The sequence below is a fragment of the Bos grunniens genome, chromosome 2 (assembly GCF_055505025.1).
Source record: "Bos grunniens cultivar Pamir isolate PY7600 chromosome 2, Bosgru_T2T1.0, whole genome shotgun sequence".
NCBI lineage: Eukaryota > Metazoa > Chordata > Mammalia > Artiodactyla > Bovidae > Bos > Bos grunniens.
Genome location: NC_141166.1, coordinates 41,192,240 through 41,213,035, shown reverse-complemented (window position 1 = coordinate 41,213,035; position 20,796 = coordinate 41,192,240).

The window sequence follows — 20,796 nt, the reverse complement described above, 5'->3', positions numbered from 1 at the left end:
GGAAACAGTAATAAACAAGAAAATGAGATCCTGGCTTTCATGGAGTTTACCTTCTATTGAAAGAAGCAAATAGTAATCATGTAGGTTAATAAACAGGAGTATTTTAAATAAGTGATATTAAATAGGTAACATGGTAATGGATGGCCACTGGAATAATGTTAGGAAAAGCAAGCAACATTAGATAAGGCAGCCTGAGAAGACCCCTAAAGGAGCGGATACTTGATACTTGAAAGATAATAAAGACAGAATCAAGCAAAACTCAGTGGCAAGAACGTCCTGGTCAGAGAGAATCGAAGTACAAAAGTAGTAAGGTGGAGAAGAGCTTGGAACTGTATTAATGATATTTAATGGCAATACATACATGATAGAAGATTACAGAGGAAACAATGTCAACTTATAGTATTAATAATATGGGGAAAGTGTGAGTGAAAAAGTAATCATGATTATATGCTTGCATGCATAGTCACTCAGTCATGTCTGATTCTTGGGATCCTTTGGACTGTAGTACCCCAGGCTCCTCTGTCCACGAGCTTTTTCAGGCAAGAAGACTAGGTTGCCATGGCACTCTTGCTGTTTCAAGAGTGGGTTGCCATTTTCCTCCTCCAGGAAATCTTCCCAACCCAGGGATCAAACCTGCATCTCCCATGTCTCCTGCATTGCAGGCCAACTCTTTACTCACTGAGCCATCAGGGAAGCCCAGAGTGATTATAGGAGAAATTAAATCCACAAAAAGCCCTCACATCATGGCCTTCCTCAATAATGCAATTGAAAAATTGTGTCTGGGGAAATTCTGAAACCAAATGTCCCCCCAAGTTCACCAATGCCTTCCTATGACCATTAGTACTGGGGTGGGGGGTGGTGCCAAGAAGATGTCTACTGAATTGCTAAAGCAATAAATTGAGGGGATAATCTTTTTGGTGGTTGGTAAGCTCAAGGGGGCGTGGGTCCCGTAGATAAAACGATAACTAGATTTAGTTGACAATTTGCTTTGAGTAAAATGTCGAGCTTGTAAATAATTTAAAAATAGCCTGTCATTCAATTGCTGCATGTCCTTTAAGAAATTTTAATCAATGCAAAACACATTTCGCAAACACAAGCTTCTAACCCCTGTGAAACCAGCTATCGGTCTAAACAAAAAGCTGTGACACACGGTCAGGAGAACGTGTGCAATGGTTATGAAGGAGAGTGAATTGAGCTACAACCCCAGAATCCAATATATGACAATATCCTGCAACCAAGGAATTAGTTATTTCGACAATATGTAATGTGGAAACACACCACTTGTTCAGCTCTTTTTGCTCAAGGGCACAGAGAAGCTGAGGTTTCAATCCACTCATCAGAAACAATCAACATGCACATAAACTCTGCATTTTGGCTGCAAATGGATTGTCTATTTGTTATATCTGCCAAAAGCTCAGCATTGTAGAGCAAGAAAAAGGAAAGGAAAAGCGGAGGCAGAGGAAAGACATAATAAGTCTGAAATCAGGGCATACTTTGAGCGGATAAACTCAAGGACAGAAAGGAATAGCATAGGATTTGAGGGCGGGCAATCTCTCCTGACCCCCACATTGTCAGTAAGCTAGGTTCAACTCCTTTCTACCCAGTTATCCATGTTGAAATGGGGAAAAACACAGATCTTTCCAAACGTGAGTGGAGCCGATTGCCACCTTCCCCAGCCCAGCTTTCTTCCCTGGGGACAGCGGGAAGCCACGCAAGGACTGCTCCTCCCTTTGTGCTTCCCAGCTGCCCAAGCCCTCAGGGCTGGGTCACACAGCCTGGTAGCCTTCTCTGACTCAGCTGTTCTTTTCCCATAGAACTTTTATCAAAGGAAACCAATCATTGTTCAACCCACAGTGCCAAGAGATGCAGCAGCAAAACCCCAAGGACAGTAGAAAGTTTTGTTCCTCTAGACTGAAACTCCTGGAGAAGATTTTTTGTATTTTTTCCTGAGATTTGGAGGTCTTTTCTTCCTCCCCTCCCCCCACAATATTGACATAGATTATGAAGACAACATCCCAAATTTCCAGCATGGTAGCTGCAGTTTAGGAAATAAGCCAGCACATCAGAGAATAAGGACAGCTCTAAAGGTTTAACTGAAATTGGCTCAATGTTTGTTTTTGAACAAATTGATTATCATTAATTATCAAAACATATATATCTTGATTTATCCCTTAAATTGTGGATATTAATAATCACTATTAATTTTGATTAATTAATAGCAACACTATTAATCCTGGATAGATTTAATGATAATAGACAAGAACGCATTATTCACAAATGTTGTACACCAGGATATCCATTACACAACTGTTCATCTCCAGCAATACCATTTTCGTACTCATCTGTTATGATTTTATTTAAACCAGGTTGTCAACATTTTTCAAAATGTTGATTTTTAAAGTCTGCCCTCATAACAAATCAACTCCTCCTCCCAATCTAATGCAGCCATGGAGACCGCATGAGGATACTGTATCCTTCCCTCCACACCTGGCCAGATTTACACATAGCCACACTCACAAAGACATGAGTACACATGCCGCTTAGCTGTGCTATTGGCATTGAAGGGTTTCCAGCTTGTCTTTGTCCCAAGGTCAACCAGAATCAAGCTCCAGTTTTTGTCTTCATGTAGGACGTTTTCTTCATTGGTGAGCTTATTTAAATTCCTTTGCAGATATTGAGCCAAATCTGCTCAGGCTGCAACCTCCCGGGGCCTCTCACTCAGGGCCAAGTATAAATAAATACTCATATAGGACAGCTTTGATGAAACATTAAAGATGTCTCTGGTTATATGGCTTCTAGAGTCTCTATTTTCTTTATGAAAAATCCATGGTGGTAGAGAGAGCCTTAGCCACGGGAAGGGAATAGATTTCTAAATTGCTGCCTATGGCCCCCTGGGACTTAATGGCACAGGGCAAAGAAGCAGCTGATCTTGGCAAAGGAAGCAAGATAAATAAAATTAGCCACTAAATCATCTCCCCTTAAAATACCAGCTGTCAATTCCCTCCAACATTTATGAATTTGGGGGCATGTTACTGTCATGTTGCGTCTTATCCAGGACAAATAGCATTGCTCCTTTCACTCAAGAAAGGGTCCCTGGGTCCCCACACAGGAGAGGCTAAAGCAGAGGGCTTGACCTTTTCTTTCACCCTCTTCCCCTGTCACATGTACAAGGAAGAACCCAATTCAGGCCAATCAATGTTTATTGCTCTAATGATTGTAATTGTTGCTTATTTTTAAACTATGTTCCCAGTCATCCCTTCAAAGATTGGGACTTCCTACAGAAGATGATGCACACGCCTTTTGGAAAAGACCATCTGCTCAAAAGAGTGAATCAGTTGATGGAGGATGAATCTGGATGAGCAGAAACAACACAACGGTGGGAATCCTTGTCCTTCTCTTGTGGATCCCCAGTGGGATCAGACCGCTACAGCTTTGGGAGAGAGGCTAGCAGCACTTGACAAGGACACTGAAATCTCGAGGTAGAGCTCTCCAGGTGAAGACGGGAGACGTGCAGTAACAACTAAAAAGCTAACCTTAGCCAGACACTGCACTAACTGCTTTATAAGTATTATCTCACTGAATGTTCAGAACAACTGCCAAGATGGATAATATTACAGCTACATTTTAAAAACAAACAAACTGAATAGTTCAGGAGTTGTTATTACTTGTCTCCTGCAAAGAAGCACCCTATAGTCCTGTGAGTAGTATGAGGCACCCTCCCTCCCCTGGACATGAGAGCAACCAGCAAACCACAGTCATACCCTGGCCTGAATCATTCCTGCCCAGGCTGAAAACATGAGAGGAGCAGAGAGATCCCTCCAGGCTTGTGCGAATCCCTGAAGCATTGCTGGGCAGGTCCTCCAGGGAGACTTAGCTGGAGTCATACAGGAATCTACAAAGCCCTACAAAGTCCTTCCCTCTACACCCCACACACACCTTTAGGAAACCAGAGGGAAGAACCTGAATAAGATCAAACACAGACTAGCTAGTTTACTGTTAATTTCTACCTGACTACATCCTTTGGCTAGAGGATGAAATTTCTATTACACTTTATAGGAGCAAAACCATGAAAGTTTTCTCTAGTTATTGTTGCTTCTAAAAAAATAGAAATTGTACAAAGCTGAGTCCATAGCATGCATATAAAGACTGTATGTTGGTTCATTAAAATAGTAAATTTTTTGTTACTGTTTATTTAAAAATACATGAAGCTTTTCCACTGTGCCTGAAGAACTCTATATAATCCTTAGAACACTAAAGTCTTTACCATTCCCAAAACATGCAGAATATCAGAATACATACAGACTAAATCCATACTACACAAACTAATTAAAGGACCTGGAGAGAGTGAGCCAGAAGAGCTGATACAGTTTAGTCTGAAAAAAAATCTTCTTTACTCAAGTATAATAAAAATTATAATGCTTTCCTCTTTTTCCTCTTATAAAGAGCTTTCCAATGATATTACTTTGCTTGAGCGTCACAAAACAGCAAAGAGAGGGTGTGGTCATCCCCATTTCCAGATTCAGGCTGGCTAAGCGACTGTCCAATGTCATGGTCAGGAGTAGAGGGAACTCAGGCTGTATATGGTAAATTATTTGAGTAATCAAAAAAACATGGAAGTCATCAGGATTTTTCTGCTTGAATTTTCAGCATGAGAGCTGGTCACTGACACAAATGAAAACATACACTCATAAATCGCCTTTGTCCTTGACTCCATCTAGACCCAGATGGAAGGAAATTTTGTGCACGTTATGTCTTCATTCCTCCGGTCACATCTTCAGTTATTCCATAGGAGGTGAGGATAGAAGGGGAGAACAGGTTGGTGAGAGAGCCGCAAGAAAGGCTCCTTGAGGAAAAGTGGGAAAGAGCAGGGGTAAGTCAGGGTAATTTCCCTCCACCTTCCCCCTGGAGTAGAGGGGTCTGCCTTCCTCTAAGGGTCCCCTTTCCTCACTGAATTACTATGCTAGGCACGTGGAGACACCACAGAAGGGGTTTCCATAAATTTGAGTTTAAAGGGGATAATACTTGCTGTTAAATCATTATATTAAATCATTCTTTACAAGACATTTTTACAATTTCAAATCATTTTCCCAACTAAGTTGCACAGTAAATTAATTACTGTGTTAGTAGTTCATTGGTGACTCTTGTACACATGTTTTACTCAAAAATATTCTCCAAATATTTGTTCACATATTTGAATCCATTTAAAAGTGTTTCTAATTTTAGGGGGATAAGTATTCTTGGTAATTTCACTGCTTGCCTCATTTTGTCCTGGGAAGAGTTATGTTCATCTTCCAGTTGGCATATAGGATAATTTAGTGTAGCTACTTATGTGGTACTGGCTAACACAATTGAAGATTTTTAAGAAGTCAAACAGAGTTGGGGAAGGGTAGTTATTAATCTAGTAAAGACAACCTCAATAGCTTGGTTCATACATATACTAAAAAGAAAGATGAACCATTTTCTCATCCCTAATGGCTGAAAATATGAAAGGTAAAAATCATATGTAAAAGGGTAAAAATCAAAATGTTTGATAAACTTACAACAAAAGCCACACACTTTATACCTGTTCATGCCCTTTCCAAAAACATTTCACTTTGCATTTGTAAACAAATGCTTAGCCTTATTAAGTGAAAAATGTGTAATAAAGAGAATATACGTTAGCAAGACGACCCCATCAAGATGGGTAAAAAGTATAATTTGGTTAAAAATGTTCTTCATATCAGTAAAAGTATGTTGTGCTCAAATTCTGTATAAATAACTTGGATTGCTTTTACATGCTTCTTAAGCTTTTCCTAAATGCACATATTTAATGTATTAGCTGAAAATCACAAAGCATCAAAATACCTGTGTGAAAGGAACAGACTTTTGTGAGAAGTATGTTTACATGTCTTATATCTACAGTAATCATTTTCTCCAAACCCAAATTTGCCATAAGTGCTTTGATAAGTTCAAGGAAACTCATGGAACAATAGGTATATCTGAGATCCTAGTATTTGAAATCAGGCCTGAGCCCCAGAATCTATGCTCTCTGGCTGCTATATCTCTGCAGAGAATGAGGTCACACAAATGCATGGACATTTATGTCCAACATCAAAAGACATCTAAAATCCAAAGTTAAAATCACCCAAATGTCCACGAACAGAAAAACAGACAAATTGTGCTATATACATACAATGGAATACTGAGCAGAAATTACAGGACATTTGTGGATCAGTATATGTTGGCACTTACCTGGTGGCTCAGTGATAAAGAATCCTCCTACCAGTGCAGGAGACTGGGTTTCGATCCCTGAGTCAGAAAGATCCCCTGGAGAAGGAAATGGCAATCCACTCCTGTAGTCTTGCCTGGATAATCCCATGGACAGAGGAACATGGTGGGCTACAGTCCATGGGGTCGTGAAGAATTGGACAACTTAGCGACTGAACAACTATCTTTTTGAAATGATTGAATGTCACACCCATAATGTTGGACAAAAGTAGCCAGACATGCAAAGAACAGTGTAGAGTTTCATTTCTGTACAGTTTTTTAAAAGCAAAAATACTCTAGGGTATTGGAGTTCACAGATAGTAGCAACTCCTGGGAGACAAAGTCAGTGAGAGGAAGGGGCAGTGAGGAGTCTTCTGAGTCCTGGGATCTTCTATTTAGTCCTCTGTGCTCAGTCTCCAGGCGTGTATGACTCTCTGCGACCCTTTGGACTATAGCCTGACAGGCTCCTCTGTCCGTGGGATTCTCCAAGCAAGAATGCTGGGGTGGATTGCCATTTCCTCCTCCAGGGAATCTTTCCAATCCAGGAATCAAACCTGGGTTTCCTGTGTCTGCTGCACTGCAGGCAGATTCTTTACCCACTGAGCCGTCAGGAAAGCCCATTTAGTCCTCTATAGACTGTTTACATTGTCAGATTTCACTTTGTGAAAATTCATCTAGCTATACACTTAGGATTTATGCACTTCTCTGTGTATAAGTTACACGTCAATAGAAAGCTTACTTAAAAAGTAAAAATAAGCGACTTCCCTGGTGGTCCAGTGGCTAGGAGTCCACACTCTCAATGTAGAGGGCCTGGGTTTGATCCCTGGTAAGAGAACTAGGTTCCACATGTGGCAACTAAAGATCCCACATGCCACAGCTAAGACCTGGCACAGCCAAATAAATAAATACTTTTTTAAAGTTAAAATAAGGAGACAGCTAAGAAAGTGCTCTCCAAATATAGCTGACCCAAGTACTATGCAGGGTTGACCCTCCCCGTGCCCTCTGCAGGGGAGCAGAGGCCTTTGGATTTTTCAGAGACTCCAGGGAATAAGAACTCACCATCACAAGAAAGCCCTCATCTTATCATACTATTATGGTAAACAAGACATTTTTACCCTAAAAGAAGGGGAAAGCTCGTGGCCTCCCTGAGATAAATACCCCTGAGTGTGTATTGTTTCAACTTCACCATAACCCAGTCACACAGAGCCAGGAATTCTTCCGAGGGTATGTCCGTGGCTCTAGTTAGATGAACTACTTGCCACATGTGTGGACAGCCTCACTGCCTAGAAGAGCCTGTTCACTTGTGAGAAAACAACCTGGTTGGGAAAAGTGCATTCTGCCTCTGAACACCCCTCAGATTTGACAGGGTGCTGTAAAAGCAGTATTACAGTTCTGCTGCCACAGTTAGAAATGGAGCCTTTTTATTTGGTCTGAACTTTCCTTAAGAAATGTGCAGAAGGAAATGTGTCCAGGCATGACTGCATTTGGGGAACATGAAGCTCTGCTTTTCTTACCCACACTACTCCTCTGCTTGGAGTCCAGGACCTCCTCTGGAAGCTCACAAACATCGAAACAAAGCCTGGTGCTGACGCTGGGGTTTGAGAGGGCAAGCTTCAACACAAACATGGACAACCAGAAGAGGCAACCGACAAAACCCTGTCTATTAACACTAACAGCTGGGAGAACGGAATATCATTCCCCACTTTGGCTCTGCCCTCTCTTTAAATCCTAAATAAATCATCCTTTCTTCCTGGGAAATGGCTCTGGAACACTTTCTCCAGGTGGAGGCTAGAAAGGCTGATGGCTATGAGGGAAGACAGGATTTTCCTGCCTGTCTGGGCATGTATCCATGCTGCCCCAGTGAGAAACATCTTTATCAAGCCTGACATCATTCACCATGATCATAACCCTCTGGTTTCTGGCAAGAACACACTAGATCTGTAATCTTTAGTTCTTCTAACCCTATCACTTACTTGCATTGTCATCCTCAGCTAATCATTTAAACTCTCTGGGCTGCGAATACTTTGCCAGCTGAAATTACCCTTATCTTTCTTCAAATACTCAAAGGAGCAAGATAGAGGATGCTTCTATATTGCTTCAAGCATTCACAAACTTAAGTGATTCTCTGAATGGGAAGGCCAGCCTTGTTTGCTGTGCTCTCCTTTTTCATCTCCGTGTATAAGCCCTGCCCAGCTCTACCAAGAGAACTGATGGAGTTCTGCCTTCAACAAGAGGTGGGGTGGGGCAAGTGCTTCTCTGAGCTATAGAGAAGTTGGCTCACTCTCAATATTCTTTTGTTTTGAATCAGTGGTCTCTGCCTCCTACCCAAGCTCCTGCCAGAGTTTTTGACACTCTGGTATTTTGCCACTTCTCGACTTAAAGAGACTTAAAAGTTTTCCAATTAGATAAATCTGATTTTTGAGGAAGTGATCATTGTTAAATCATGATAAAGAGACATTTTATCATGCTTTTCAGGGGAAAATTGTTGCAGCTGCTGACAATTTAGAAAGAGGAGCATACTTTACAACTAACGTGTTAGACGTTAGAGTTCAGAGAAGGTCAATAAGAAGTAAGTGAAAGCATTGCTGAGATTACAATTTGAACAAAAGGGAAAGCACAGTTCAATTTCACCCCCAAAGGGTGATTTTATATGCACATTTTTAAGGGAACACATCCATGATTAAAAGTGAACTATACCTGTAGATCACATTCTTTCAGCACTTTCCAGTAATCCCAGCACAGTATGGAGAAAACGAATGCTTCTCTTAGTCAAGCATGTAATCACATGTTTCCAGATGAGAGGCACAAAAAATGATTAAAGGTTTGGGAAATTGGATCTATGCAGAAAGACTAATGTAAAATATATCCTCAAGAAGAAGGAAGGACTAGTAGGAAAAGGGAGCTCTCAACCCTATTATGAAGGGATATGCACAACCAGTGTTTCTATGAATTAACTGAAGGCAAAAGCTTAAAATTCAACATTCAAAAAGCTAAGATCATGGCATCAGGTCTCATTACTTCATGGCAAATAGACGGAGAAAAAGTGGAAACAGTGATGGATTTTATTTTCTTGGGCTCCAAAATCACTGTGGATGGTGATTACCACCACAAAATTAAAAGACGCTTGCTCCTTGGAAGAAAAGCTACAACAAACCTAGACAGTGTATTAAAAGGCAGAGACATCACTTTGCCAACAAAAGTCCATCTAGTCAAAGCTATGGTTTTTCCAATAGTCCTGTATGGATGTGAGAATTGGACATAAAGAAGGCTGAGTGCTGAAAAATTGATGCTTTCAAACTGTGGTGTTGGAGAAGACTCCTGAGAGTCCCTTGGACAACAAGGAGTCCCGAATATTCATTGGAAGAACTGATGCTGAAACTGAAGCTCCAATACTTTGGCCATTTGATGTAAAGAGCCAACTCATTGGAAAAGACCCTGATGCTGGAAAAGATTGAGGGCAGGAAGAAAAGAGGGCAATAAAGAATGAAATGGTTGGATGGTATCACTGACTCAATGGACATGAGTTTGAGCAAACTCTGGGAGACAGTGAAGAATAGGGAAGCCTGGCATGCTGCAGTTCATGGGGTTGCAAAGAGTTGGACACAACTTAGCAGTTGAACAACAACAACAAACGCATGGCTGTTCAAGAGCAACCAGATATACTGTGAATAGGTGTTTAAATCTTTGACTATTTTGGCTATAGGACTACTTAGAACCATTCTAACAGTATCAAAAGAGGCTATGGGTCTGTCTGGAAACTTTAAGCAATGTTATACCTGGGATTTCTTTCTGGGTGAGCTTGGTTAGCAACAGAGAGAAGACCAGAAAGACTTTGAGAACCTCTCAGAATTGACATTTTAGAAACTTGACTAGCATTAAGCTCAATAAGATGGCAGCAATCTGACCAGAAAATAGCAGTGACCTTCAACACAGCCTCCTCAATCACCATCCAGATGTTGTCATGGGCCTACATCATCTCCTCAAACCACAGGACTGCCCTGAACCTATCAGCTCCATAAAACAAGTTGTTTAGTATGACATTCCTATCACTGTAAATGATGTCACCTTTTCTACAGTCATCCCAGCATGACACCACAGAGTGATTTAGACTCATCTGTCTCCCTCTGTCCTCACTGCTGGTCTGTCAACAATGCCTGTTGAGTCTTCCTTCTGTCTTTCTCATCTGACAACCATGACTTCCTTTTCACTCCCAGGGGCAACATCGTAGTTCAGGTGATCATCAAGACACATCAGTGAGAAAATACTTAGATGTTCAATTTCCCTCTCTCAAATTCCAAATTCTTCATCAGTGTTTATCAAAGGGTGGTGCAAAGATCAACTCCAAAACTACCAAGTTCAGTTCAGTTCAGACGCTCAGTCATGTCTGACTCTTTGTGACCCCATAGACTGCAGCATGCCAGGCTTCCCTGTCCTTTGCCAACTCCCGAGCTTACTTGAACTCATGTCCATTGAGTCAGTGATGCCATTCAATCATTTCATGCTCTGTCATCCCCTTCTCCTCCTGCCCTCAATCTTTCCCAGCATCAGGGTCTTTTCCAATGAGTGAACTCTTCACATGAGGTGGCCAAAGGATTGGAGTTTCAGCCTCAGCATCAGTCCTTCCAATGAATATTTAGGACTGATTTCCTTTAGGATGGACTGGTTGGATCTCCTTGCTGTCCAAGGGACTCTCAAGAGTCTTCTCCAGCACCACAGTTCAAAAGCATCAATCCTTTGGCGCTCAGCCTTCTTTATGGTCCAACTCTCACATCCATACATGACTACTAGAAAAACTATAGCTTTGACTAAACAGACCTTTGTTGGCAGAGTAATTCTCAGCCAACCAAGCCCCAGGCTTAACAACATCCCAAGTTTCACATGACAAAACGAACAGCATTAATATGAAACCATAGCTGCAATTTGCTCACAGATTGATAATGATATTACTTTGCATCCTGGGATTATAAGCGGGAACCTCAAACTGCAATCTTTGAAGTCTCACCCACGGAGTGGATGGGCTGCCTGGGACATTTTCCCAGTTGGGACTCCAGATGTGCTGTGACACGGGACTTCCCAGTGCTGTTTGAGTCTGGATGTTGGGCAAAACCCAATTTGGTGATGTATCCTCTGCTGTTTCTATTTCTCTTTTCTTTCAATGTTAGTATATTGAAAGTAAGCTAGACAATTCTCTCATAAATATTTGCATTATTTATGTGGCTTATTTTGTTAACAAATTCTTTGAACCTGAGACGAAAGTGAAAACTTTCAGCAAAACATCAACCACACCTCCTCCCTCTATCCCAAAATGTTATTCTTTCTCCATCCAAATTTTAACCATACATGAAAGACTGATTTTGCTTCCTCATGACCCCTTTTCCTGATCACTGCGGGTTGAATTGTGTCCCTCCAAAAGATGTACTGAAGTCCTAACACCTGGTGCCTGTGAATCACTGTCTTTGGAAATAGAATCTTTGCAGATGTATTGATAATTAGCTAAGAGGAGGTGATACTGGATTAGGGTGGGAACTAAATCCAATGGATAGTGTCCTTATAAAGAGGCCAAGTAAAGATACAGAGGCACATAGGGAGTTCATGTGAAAATAGACACAGAAATTGGAGTGATGTACCCATCAAAAGCCAAGAAAGAGGAAAGCAAGGATTTTCCCCTAGAGCCTTCAGAGGGAACCCCGCAACACCTTGACTTTGGACTCTAAAGTGATGAGAGAATAAATTCATGTTATTTTTAATCACCAATTTGTGATAATTGGTTATTGTAGCCCTAGGGAACTAATACACTGCTCCTACCCATGATCACCCTCTTTTACTCCTTGAGTCCCATGGCTCCTAAATTCTAAACAAATCCTTTGGCTGCTGTGGTAGCCGGCCTCCCACATGGCCCACAGGGATGTCCACCTCATGGTATTGATGCCCTTGTATAGCTCCCTTCCATGTTGATAGGACTGATATATATTTCCAAGAGTACATTATGGAAATGGTGTGTGGTTTCTGAGGCCAGGTCATAAAAGTCACTGCAGAATTTCCCTGTTCTCTTGGACACTTCCCCCTGGAAGAAGCAAGTTGCCATGTCATTATACACTCAGGAAGCCCTAAGGAGACAGACACATGGTAACAGCCCTCACAACTCACCATTTATGAGAGTGAACCAACTTGGAAGCATATCCTCCAATCCCAGTCAAGCCTTCAGATGCCTGTAGCCCAGGCTGAGATCTTGGCTAAAACCTCATAAGAATCTTTGAACCAGAATTATCAAGATAATCTACTCCTGGATTCCAAACCCACGTAAACTATATGAGGTAAAAAATATCTACTGTTCTAGCATGCTAGGTGATGGGGTAATTTTATCAGCAACAATAGACAAATAATACAACTCTTACTCACATACACTAGCTCAATTGCTTGGCTCTAAAGATAAAGATATTTGGGGGAATGTCTTTACTCCTCTTCAGTTCAGTCAGTTCAGTTCAGTCACTCAGTCATGTCCAACTCTTTGCAACCCCATGGACCACACCAGGTTTTCCTGTCTATCACCAACTCCCAGAGTTTGCTCAAACTCATATCCATCGAGCTGGTAAAGCCATCCAACCATCTCATCCTGTTATTCCCCTTCTCCTCCCACCTTCAATCTATCCCAGCCACAGGGTCTTTTCTAATGAGTCAGGACTTCACATCAGGTGGCCAAAATATTGGAGCTTCAGCTTCAGCATCAGTCCTTCCAATGAATATTCAGGACTGATTTTCTTTAGGAGGGACTAGTTTGATCTCCTTGCAGTTCAAGGGACTCTCAAGAGTCTTCTCCAACAGTTCAAAAGCATCAGTTCTTTGCCGCTCAGCTTTCTTTATAGTCCAACTATCACATCCATACATGACTACTGGAAAAATCATAGCTTTGACTAGACAGACATTTATTGGCAAAATAATGTCTCTGCTTTTTAATATGCTGTCTAGGTTGGTCACAGATTTTCTTCCAAGGAGCAAGCATCTTTTAATTTCATAGTTGCAGTCACCATCTGCAGTGATTTTGGAGCCCCCAAAATAAAGTCTCTCAGTTTTTCCATTGTTTCCCCATCCATTTGCCAAGAAATAATGGGACTGGATGCCATGATCTTAGTTTTTTGAATGTTGAGTTTTAAGCCAACTTTTTCACTCTTCTTTTCACTTTCATCAAGAGGCTCTTTCAGTTCCTCTTCTCATTTCTGCCACAAGGCTGGTGTCATCTGCATATCTGAGGTTATTGATATTTCTCCCGGCAAACTTGATTCCAGCTTGTACTTCACCAGCCTGACACTTCACATGATGTACTCTGCATATTGGAGAAGGAAATGGCAACCCACTCCAGTACTCTTGCCTGGAAAGAGGAGTGTGGTGGGCATGGACGGAGGAGTGTGGTGGAGTCTCAAAGAGTTGAACATGACTGAGAGACTTCACTTCACTCACTCTGCATAAAAGTTAAATAAGCAGGGTGACAATATATAGCCTCAACATACTCCTTTCCCAATTTGGAACTAGTCCACTGTTCCATGTCTGTTTCTAACTGTTGCTTCTTGACCTGCATACAGGGTTCTCAGAAGGCAAGTAAGGTGTTCTGGTACTCCCATCTCTTGAAGAATTTTCCACAGTTTGTTGTGATCCACACAGTCAAAGGCTTTAGCGTAATCAGTGAAGCAGAAGTAGATGTTTTTCTGGAATTCTCTTGCTTTTTCTATGATCCAGTGGATGTTGGCAATTTGATCTCTGGTTCCTCTGCCTTTTCTAAAACCAGCTTGAACATCTGGAAGTTCACAGTTCATGTACTGTTGACGCCTAGCTTGGAGAATTTTGAGCATTACTTTGCTAGTGTGTGAGATGAGTGCAACTGCGCAGTAGTTTGAGTATTCTTTGGCATTGCCCTTCTTTGAGATTGGAATGAAAACAGATCTTTTCCAGTTCTGTGGCCACTGCTGAGTTTTCCAAATTTGTTGGTATATTGAGTGCAGCATTTTCACAGCATCATCATTTAGAATCTGAAATAGCTCTGCTGGGATTCCATCACCTCCACTATCTTTGTTTGTAGTGATGCTTCCTAAGGCCCACTTGACTTTGTACACCAGGATATCTGGCTCTAGGTGAGTGATCACACCATCATGGTTATCTGGGTCATTAAGATCTTTTTGGTATAGTTCTTCGGTGTAATCTTGCCACTTCTTCTTAATATCTTCTGCTTCTGTTAGGTACATACCATTTCTGTCCTCTATTGTGCCCATTTTTGCATAAAATGTTCCCTTGGTATCTCTACTCCTAGATTCCAATTGAAAGCAGGCATCATTTTTTGTATTTCTTTGCATCCTCAAACATGTCTAATAATTATACATATATAAATACAGATATATATATATATATGAAAGTGAAAGTTTTAGTCACTCAGTCATGTTTGACTCTTTGTGACCCCCATGGTCTGTAGCCCACTAGGCTCCACTGTCCATGGAATTCTCCAGGCAAGAATACCGGAGTGAGAATACCGCCATGCCCTTCTTCAGAGGATCTTCCCGACCCGGGGACTGAACCTTGGTTTTCCACATTGTAGGCAGATTGTTTACCATCTGAGCCATCAGGGAGGCCCTATATATATAGGTATTGATATTTCACATTATATATGTGTGTGTGTGTGTGTGTGTGTGGATATACATATGTGTATATATGTGTGTGTATATATATATATATATATATTTCACACACACGCAATATGCTTGATAAATGTGGGCATATTGAATGAATAAAAGAGCACAGTGTATCCCATTAGATAGGCTTTCAAAATATTGCATTGAATTGACTCTCATTTAAAGATCAAGTTTATGGACTTCTGTTGCAAGCAAATCACTTGAGAAAAGCTGCGTTTGAAGCCGTTTCGAAGTCATTCTTTTTTCTCTCACCCAGTTCCCTGTCTCTCTGTTGTTGCTTGTTGGCTTCTGAAATGTAGGTCACCTCCAGTAGCATGACCTAATTAGGAGAGGTAATTTAACAAGAAAAATAAAATAAAAGAAATCCTCTGAGATGGCAGAATTGAAACAAAGAAAAGTGGTTCTTTCATTTTATGTTTTTTGGCAGTAGCTTCCCTACTAAAGTTATCCCCTTTCCACCCTCAAGCTACACAATTTGTAAAGCACAAAGAAGAAAGGAAGAAATGAGTTTGGGAGCAGCTGGAAATGATGAATTTATAATGATCGCAGAAGGAGTAAGAGTAAGCTTTACTTCACCAAAGTGCTCTGTGGGGCTTCTTCTTGGCAGCGCCGTGAGTGAGGCTTTGGAGGAAGAAGTATTGATGATGCTGATACAAAGCATCACACATCTCAGGATGAGAGGAGACCTTATGGCTCGTCTTACCCAACCCCCCAGGAAATGCTGTGACACCTGTTGTGTTTGGAATACAATAAAATTTTGTATATACAGCATTTAAACAATAGTGGTTTTTTCTTCATACATTTGGCACACTTCTTTTAGAAAAGATAAAAATGGTAAGTAAGCTAAGCAGATTTTAAGGGTTATTACCAAATTAACTTCTAGGGGATGTCACGGGGCCAGGTTGGATTCAGCCCATCTCCCTCACGTCTTCCTCTCAGAGGCATGATGCTGGGTTCCTGTAAAATGCCTAAGTGCTTTCTGAATCACCCCAGAAACACTTAACTACACTGATCATAATTGAATGCATTATTAATTCCTTTTTGGAAAACTGATATTCCATGCTTGTCATTAAATGATCCCATTGATCTATGTGTTGTTGAGTTGCTAAGTTGTGTCCAACTCTTTTGCGACCCCATGGAGTGTAGCTTGCAAGGCTCCTCTGTCCATGGGATTTTCCGGGCAAGAATACTGGAAATTTCCTGCCAAGAAATACTGCCATTTCCTTCTCCAGGAGATCTTCCCCACCCAGGGATCGAAACTGTGTCCCCTGAATTGGCAGGTGGATTCTTTACCACTTCCCTGATAAACACTATATAAATTATATATGATATAAATTATATTTATATCATATATAATATATTTATAATTTATCAATTATAAATATATGATATAAATATAAATTTTATCATGTATAATTTATATAGTATATATATATATGTATATATAGATATATATAACTGTATTACTTCCCTGGTGGCTCAGATGGTAAAGTATCTGCCTGCAATGTGGGAGACCCAGGTTTGATCTCTGGGTTGAGAAGATCCCCTGGAGAAGGAAATAGCAACCCACTCTAGTACTCTTGTCCAGAAAATCCCATGAACGGAGGAGCCTAGTAGACTAGTCTATGGGATTGCAAAGAGTCGGACACAACTGAGGGACTTCACTAATACTGATTCTTTACCACTGACCCTAAATTCAAAAGCCCCTTTACCACTGACCCAAAATTCAAAAGCCTGCTATGTGTATAACCTACCTGATGGCTGACATTTATTAAGGTGAATACAGTTATATTAATCCCATTTTACAGAGGTACAGAAAGATTAGGCCACTTATTTAGTGAATAAAAGGTTAAATCCAAGAAACAAACCCAGGCAATCTGACTGCAGAGGCTGTGCTCTTAATTCCCTACATTACTTTAAATTAGCTATAAAACTATATTCTTCATGTACTTGGGATCAGTGGGCATTTACTGCCCAGGCAGTATATCTAGTTCTCTTTACAAGTACTTTCCTAATTGCAGGAAAGTACCCTAGTCATTTTCAGCCTTCTAGGGTAAGAACAGATAGCAAACACCTGACTTCAGCATTTGGCCATAAAAAAGAATGCCCACTGCTGGGCATACACACCGAGGAAACCAGAACTGAAAGAGACACGTGTACCCCAATGTTCATTGCAGCACTGTTTACAATAGCCAGGACATGGAAGCAACCTAGATGTCCATCAGCAGATGAATGGATAAGAAAGCAGTGGTACATATACACAATGGAGTATTACTCAGCCATTAAAAAGAATACATTTGAATCAGTTCTAATGAGGTGGATGAAACTGGAGCCTATTATACAGAGTGAAGTAAGCCAGAAAGAAAAACACCAATACAGTATACTAACGCATATATATGGAATTTAGAAAGATGGTAACGATAACCCTATATGTGAGACAGCAAAAGAGACACAGGTGTATAGAACAGTCTTTTGGACTCTGTGGGATGCGGGGGAAATGATTTGGGAGAATGGCATTAAAACATGTATAATATCATATAAGAAGTGAATCGCCAGTCCAGGTTCCATGCAGGATACAGGAAGCTTGGGGCTGGTGCACTGGGATGACACAGAGTGATGGTATGGGGAGGGAGGTGGGAGGGGGGTTCAGGATGGGGAACACGTGTACACCTGTGGCGGATGCATATTGATGTATAAAACCAATACAATATTGAAAAGTAAAAAAAATAATAATAATAATAAAATAAAACACAGAAAATAAAAAAGAATGAAGTACATTCTACAGCTTGGATGAACTTTAAAAACACTGTGTAAATGAAAGAAGCCAATCACAGTAAACCATATACTATACTATTCCATTTAAATGAAATATCCAAAACAGGCAAAAACTATTATAAAAAGTAGATTATTGGTTGCTTAGGGCTAGGGAAAAAGGGCACACAGTACAGGGGCCAGGGGGTTAAAGATTGGGAGCCATGATAGCCAAAGGATATGGAATTTCTTTTTGAAATAATGAAAATACTCTAACGCAGGCTGCAGTGATAGTTGTACATATCTGTGAATATACTATAAACATGTACACTGATAAATTCTATGGATATGTAAAATATATCGTTTGCATCTCCTGCATTAGCAGATGGATTCTTTACCACTAGCGCCACCTGGGAATCCCTTAGATAAGAATGTGCATGTGCTAAGTCGCTTCAGTGGTGTCCAACTCTTTGTGACCCTATGAACTATAGCCCACCAGGCTCCTTTGTCCATAGGATTCTCCATACAAGAATATTGGAGTAGGTTGCCATGTTCTCCTCCAGGGAATATTCCTGAATCAGAGATCGAACCCATGTCTCTTTTGTCTCCTGAATTGGCACTTCTTCACAAGTGTCCACTCCTCACAAAGTGGTGAGGGGAGGCAGATGGCCATAGACATCTTTTCTTCTGATATTTTCCATTGAGCTAGTGTCCCTGCAGGTCATACTTACTTTGGGAAATATTTTAGGACACAGCCTTACAGGAGTATCTTACAAACGTGGACTCCATTGCCAAAACAAGTCAATGTGCAGATTGTAGGAAGCCCAACAAAAAGCAACGAGACAAGAATCTAATCAGAAGATAGACAGAAAACCGCTTGAAAGACACTTCTCAGACATTTGGTATAAATCGTGCCCTAAGTCAGGAGCTAGGGATAAGAGATAAAGGCACTCACTACTGACCACTGAGAAACACCTCGTCAGGGTGAATGTGTATGTGAAGTAAAGAGTGAGGGAGGTGTGGTCTGGAAGAAAGATTTAAAAAGAAAGACAGAAAAAGGTGTGTGTGTGGGAGGAAGCACAATACAGTGCCAAAAGGCTAAAAATACAGATCTGAGACAGCTTCTTGTCTCTGTTGCAGAAACTCAGGTCACAAAATAAATCCCCCCCCCACACACACACACACATGTGTGCAGAATGAACTGGAAACATGGGAAGCAATAATCTTAGCAAATACCCATTGAGTGTTTACTGTTTACTTGTCAGAGCCACCCTAGGAACTTGACATACATCATGTCATCTAATCTCACAGCTCTTCAGGGAGGTACGTTTTTAATCTCTGTTTCCCAAATTGTGAAATTACGGCTTAAAGAGGTTAAGTGACTTGCCCAAGGACACTCAGATATGAAATAATTGAAGTTTTCTCCACATCCACATGTTTAAACTCTGCACAACGCTGCCTGGGCAGTGGATGAAGTCTAAAATAGATAGATTTTTTTCCTTGTTTTAAAATAAAACTTTACATAGGAATGAAAAGGGAAAAAAAAATAAAACCTAAGTCCTCCATCCTTAAATCCATTCTTAAAACAGAGTCAGCCTCAGCTGATGAAGGAAGACAGAAACAGGAGGGGAAAAAAAGGAATGGTCAGTGCATAAGTGTAAGCCACACTCCAGGGAGACCCGACTCCTCTGCAAGAGGACAGAAGAAGCAGCCTTCACTCCGAATGAGCACTTCCTGTGCCAGATATTGATCCGGTGAGACGGTGACACAGCAGAATGAATTAAGAAGTGTGTACTCAGAGCCACTATTGCCTCAGAATAACATATGCACCAAGCTAGAGTACATTTTACGGTGGGGGTATGTGTACACAGAAACAGTTTCCCAGAGATCATGAAAGAGGGGAGAAATGCCTGTTGAACAATTGCAAGGTGTCAGCACAGTCTGTCTGTCTGTTAGAGCTGGAGATCGAGACTCCTTTGGGCAGAAGTTTTTCAGCTGCATCACTGCATGGATCCAGTTAGAGACACATATGAATGTTCCAGTTCTGAACATACTATACACATGCGTGCTATGTTGGTTCAGTAGTGTCCAACTTCAGTCTGTGACCCCATGGACTGTAGCCTGCCAGGCTCCTCTGTCAGTGGGATTTTCCAGGCAAGAATACTAGAGTGGGCTGCGTGCCTTTCTTCAGGGACTCTCCTGATCCAGGTATCCAACCCGTGCCTCTTCTGTCTCCTGCATTGGCAGGCAGGTTCTTTACCACTAGCGCCACATGGGAAGTTCTATATTATACACAGTATGTATTAATAGGGAGAAGGCAATGGCACCCCAATAGAAACAGATCCTTTTATCAGAACCTATGAACTGAACTGAACTCATGAAATTGTCTTGGCCATGTTTCTGGTTCCAGAAAGTATTACAGTCAAAGTAGGAGTAAGTGTGGCACCTGAGACACATCCCAAGAACTGTCTTTCAGTTTGGTATCACCCAGATATTTGGGGATAACAGGGCCTCCTTCTGCTGGCATATTCAACTTCCCCAGACTTGGAATCTGGCCATCTTGTCCCATTCTCCCCACTCTAAGATCAAAATTGGCTCTCCTAATTGTCACTTTTGCCGTTTTTAATTTGGCTTCATATAACTTAATCCAAATATATGAATTTTAAGAAATTGTATATGAGGTGTGAATCTTTTTGCATAGATGGAATCCACTTGAAGAATCCTTTTGTAAAATCACATTTGCTTACATTTGCCAATAAGAGCTTCATGATAGATTTTCTTTCTTGAGTCTTCCCTAGCATATCCATTATGTACTCTGAATCAGGAAAATGACTTTGAAGAAGCACATGTAAATTGTGAGCCATGCCTTTATGGAGGTGGGATATGGAGAGAAGTTGTGCGATTGGAGGCTTTTTAGGGACGACATTATCTGGGTATCTAGTTATTGCTGTGGATTATAATTCATACAGACAGTCCTCAGCTTATACCAATTGCTAATGCTGAGTTCAGTGTTCAGTGGGGAAAGTATAGAATATTAGTGCTGGAGAGAAAATTAGAAATTTTGAGAAAACATTTTATCTGTTCTTCTCACTTTATAAATAAGGAATCCAAAATTCAAACTGTT